We start from the raw sequence: 5,561 nt of genomic DNA, 5'->3' as shown, positions 1-5,561 counted from the left end.
TTCACTATTCGTAGAATGATTGATTCACCTTTGGGTAAATTCTTAAGTTCTAGCAATAGTGAAAGTCAATTTATCTATTTATTTTTCAATATATAGGCATTTAATTAACCTTCATAGATAAAAAAAATTTTATGAGTGCATATTTTTCTTAACCATACTAGTTTGGTCACTTTGGTGACTAACAAGCTATATGAATACAAATACACACATAATATCATAAAAATTTTGTGCATGTGAATTTTTTTATACATTTTAGTTTGGCCACTTTGGTGACTAACAAACTATAGAAACATAATATATGCATCAAGTGATCATAAATATTATATATGTGTAGACATTAATTTTTTTTAGTTTGGCCACTTTGGTGACTAACAAACTATAGAAACATAATACATACATAATATCATAAAATTTTGTGCATGTGAATAATTTTACACATTTTAGTTTGGCCACTTTGATGACTAACAAACTATAGAAACATAATACATGCTTCAAGTGATCATAACTATTATATGTGTAGACGTTAATTTTTCTAGTTTGGCCACTTTGGTGACTAACAAACTATTTCGCACTAAGTACACATATATTATTTATTGCTTAGTATAATGATCACTTTAATTTATTGCACAATCTAAAACAAAACATAATTATTACATTACAGAAACTTAAACCATAAGAAACTATGAAGAAGGCTCATCACAGAGTTAGTGCCCACCAATACAAAACAATACTGTAACAAGACATGTGTATTGAAGAGGATCTTAAAAAGATTTTTTTTAAAATTAACCTCAATGTACACGTCCTTTCAAAGAAGTGAGTTTCTTATGTATTGTTTTTACTTTGTTCTCATTGATGTAACAACAAAATTCGTGCAAGTTTTCAAGTGACATTATGTTAGTCTCTTACATCATCTTAGATAGATATTATTAGAACATTGATAGTAAGTATTGACGTGGAGCATGCGATAAACAGTACATCATAAATATTGAATGTTTCATATACGAAGATTATCAATTCAAACAATCTAGGCTCGGATGCCACATGCAAGATTAAATATTTTAATTCATAATATTAGGATCTTGAACATGATAATCTTACATAGAGATCATTAGGGGCACATACTTGATGCGGAAGGCATCATCACAGATAAAAGCGAAAGCGTTAGTCGTAAATTGGTTTCTACCTACTTGCCCTAGCCTTACGTTATCACAACCGTAAGCGATGGAATTAATGTATAGAATATGTGGTAACCCTAATGGGTGGAGGGAGGACCAATTTATAGAGGTGAAGACTTAATCTGGTACGTCCATCAAATAACCAATGTACAGACGAAATATATTATTCATTAAATATTATTTATGGTATTACTTGGGTTACAAGTAAACATGGGCCATAATTATAAGAATTATTCTTACAATTACATGCAAAACAATCTTTCCATGCATCCCCGACAATCCCGATATTTCGACAACACGCAATGAAAATAAGCCAAACTAGAGCTCCATAGGTCACAAAAATCAAATTTGAAATATAAATCAAAAGATGATTCATGACTATCTTAATTTAACAGACCAGTCAAAATAATCAGCGTTATCGCGAAGTACATGGCTACAATTGAGACCCTCCAGATAAAATGACCACCTCGATTGTGGAGGTCAAACTTTGCAATTTCTCTTACAAAAAATGGTCAACCTTATGAAATGTCCATCACGATCGCAGACAGGAGACCACGCGACCGCGAGGTCAGGTGCAATGCCCACCACAATCGCGGAGGTTTCATCACGATTGTTATGAAGGATTTTACCGACACCATATGTTGATGCATCAGCTAGAACTCAAGTTCACAAATTCCCTGATGGGGTGCTCGAGATTCATTCGAAATCTCATGCACACAAATGTACTATTCTACCCCACCAAATTTGATATTCCAAACTCAAAAGAGATGTCGAAACTTCCAACCGAGATCTTATCAATGAATAGTGAGTCCCACACCCAATTACCTCTGTTTCAAGTCAAATTCCACAAGGTAGTTCAAAATGAGCCCGAAAGCCTCAGGATCCGCTCCGAAGGTTCTTCTGACCAAACTCGATGTTTTGGAGCTAACAGAGTCGTCAGAATTATGTTTTGAGGTCGTCGACCTGATGTGTTGACCGAAGTCAACTATTCAAGTTTCAAAAGCTCCAAAACACAGAAACTTGCACAAAAACCAAACGAACGACCAGGTGACCAAACTGTCAATTTCAACGCTTTAAACAACAAAAAAATGCAATAAATAGAAAATAACCTAGAGGGTTATCACATTGTAGTTGATTGAATTTTACGTCTTGTGTTTGATTGATAATTAATGAGCAACATCAATAAAGGTTCTGCTTATATCAGATTAAAAAGTATATTTGTTTGATATCATTGAATGTTCTTGATTGTAATAATAAAAAGTATAAATTAAATCATATTTTATATTTTCCTAAACACCATAAAAAATATTTCCTCTGTCCCAATTTATGTGGCACCTTTTATTTTTCGATAGACAAACAGTTTAAGTTTGATCAAAATTTGCGCGTGAAGAAGGCGACGTGCCGTTATAGTAGTTATCATGTGGTCATTCATAAAGTAGATAAAAGCAAACAATAAGATGGAGGACAAGTTATAATGCCAGGCAAGAAGCTTAGAGAAAAATGTGGTAAGAGCAAATAAAATTTTGATATGTCAATTGTTTTCCATTTAGCTATATATAGATTTTTAAAGGCATGTAAAAGGGAGGATTTCAAAATTTGATGCATTAGTTATCCTATTTATCTGCCAATATTATAGTATCTAGAATTTGTATTGTGATAGCAATATTATAGTATCTTGAATAGCGCTAGAATAAAGGAATGATCAGATTTACTAGCTTATCTGAGATTATTAAGGAAGCAAACAATTGTTAAACTATTTACTAATCACCTTTAAATTATCAATCACAATGTCTTTTAATTATGTCCTTTCTTTATTTCTAGCTTTTCTCTTTGAATAAAATAAAAATAAAAAGTTAGTATAAGGAGAGACCCGTCATATCTTAATCAAACACTTGACATGCATATCACTCTATCACGATAAGAATGACAATGTTGATTTCTCCTTGTTATAACTAAAATCATTACATTTTTCACTAATATCTTTAAAACTCAACATATAACCTTCCTTAGTCTTATTTATAAGGCATTTTTTTTATTGAATATCACGTCGTGATGTTTACTTGATTTAAGTATTTATATTATTACTAAAAATGTGAAATCTCATGCACACAAATGAACTATTCTACCCCACCAAATTTGATATTCCAGACTCAAAAGAGATGTCGAAACTTCCAACCGAGATCTTATCAATGAATAGTGAGTCCCACACCCAATTACCTCTGTTTCAAGTCAAATTCCACAAGGTAGTTCAAAATGAGCCCGAAAGCCTCAGGATCCGTTCTGAAGATTCTTTTGACTAAACTCGATGTTTTGGAGCTAACAGAGCCGTCAAAATTATGTTTTGAGGTTGTCGACCTGATGTGTTGACCGAAGTCAACTATTCAAGTTTCAAAAACTCCAAAACAGAGAAACTTGCACTAAAACCAAACGAACGACCAAGTGACCAAACTGTCAAATTCAACGCTCTAAACACTGAAAAAATGCAATAAAGAGAAAATAACCTAGAGGGTTACATTGTAGTTGATTGAATTTTGTGTCTTGTGTTTGATTGATAATTAATGAGCAACATCAATAAAGGTTCTGCTTATATCAGATTAAAAAGTATATTTGTTTGATATCATTGAATGTTCTTGATTGTAATAATAAAAAGTATAAATTAAATCATATTTTATGTTTTCCTAAAAACCATAAAAATGAAACCATAAAAAATATTTCCTCCGTCCCAATTTATGTGGCACTTTTTATTTTTCGATAGTCAAACAATTTAAATTTGATAAAAAATTTGCTCGTGAAGAAGGCGACATGCCGTTATAGTAGTTATCATGTGGTCATTCATAAAGTAGATAAAAGCAAACAATAAGATGGAGGACAAGTTATAATGCCAGGCAAGAAGCTTAGAGAAAAATGTGGTAAGAGCAAATAAAATTTTGATATGTCAATTGTTTTCCATTTAGCTATATATAGATTTTTAAAGGCATGTAAAAGGGAGGATTTCAAAATTTGATGCATTAGTTATCCTATTTATCTGCCAATATTATAGTATCTAGAATTTGTATTGTGATAGCAATATTATAGTATCTTGAATAGCGCTAGAATAAAGGAATGATCAGATTTACTAGCTTATCTGAGATTATTAAGGAAGCAAACAATTGTTAAACTATTTACTAATCACCTTTAAATTATCAATCACAATGTCTTTTAATTATGTCCTTTCTTTATTTCTAGCTTTTCTCTTTGAATAAAATAAAAATAAAAAGTTAGTATAAGGAGAGACCCGTCATATCTTAATCAAACACTTGACATGCATATCACTCTATCACGATAAGAATGACAATGTTGATTTCTCCTTGTTATAACTAAAATCATTACATTTTTCACTAATATCTTTAAAACTCAACATATAACCTTCCTTAGTCTTATTTATAAGGCATTTTTTTTATTGAATATCACGTCGTGATGTTTACTTGATTTAAGTATTTATATTATTACTAAAAATGTTAAAATAATTATTGATAATATAATTTGATGGAGAAAACATTACATTATATGAATATACTTAAAAGTTATAATCAACTATCAACAAAATGATAATAATATATTTTGTAAAATATGATAACATTTGGGATGTCCCAGTTAAAAGAAATAAAAAGTTGATTATAACTTGGAACAAATAAACAATATTTATATTGATTGCAAACAAAATCAGGCTTTGTATGGAACAATAGTGACAGAAAGACTAGCTACCAACAAGATATTGATCATCAATATATCATTGTGGTAGAGACTATTTATTAATCCTTAATGAGATTTCTTAAATTCGAGCTTCGGAAATGGAGTCACCTTTGGTGGCACAAATCATGAGTTGCAAGGTGACAAAGCAGGCAGGGGAAAATACAACACGAAAAACTAGATTCATCTGAACCTAGTAATTTTGTTGTGGAGTTTATGTGTATAAATGTAACACCCTGTATTCTATGTGTATGTAGCAGCCCATATTAATGCATATGCTTGTTCTATTCTTGTGATACTTGACATAGCCTTATAGTATAGGCGAGGGACCATGTTTATTATATGATTAGAGTTGGTTTAAACTAGCTCAGAAGGTGATGTTATGCCTTGCACGTTTCAACATGTGTACTGTAAGTTAACTCCAACGGGAGTATTTAAACTCGAGACAGTAAGGTGGTAATTGAGCTTAAAGTTGAAAGTTAAGTGCTAAGTTAAAGCAAAAGAGATTATTATTTAGAAAATAGAATAAAATAAGTAAGCTGCTTGCTTGACTTAACTAAGCTAGTAGGTGACAAGCAGGTGCATCACCTACTTTGATTTATTGACCAGTCCAAAGGACCAAGTAGGTGCATCACCTACTTTAGCTATATGGATCTA

Source organism: Solanum tuberosum, unplaced genomic scaffold (assembly GCF_000226075.1).
Source record: "Solanum tuberosum cultivar DM 1-3 516 R44 unplaced genomic scaffold, SolTub_3.0 scf00171, whole genome shotgun sequence".
Taxonomy (NCBI): Eukaryota; Viridiplantae; Streptophyta; class Magnoliopsida; order Solanales; family Solanaceae; genus Solanum; species Solanum tuberosum.
Note: the sequence above shows the minus strand (reverse complement) of the source record.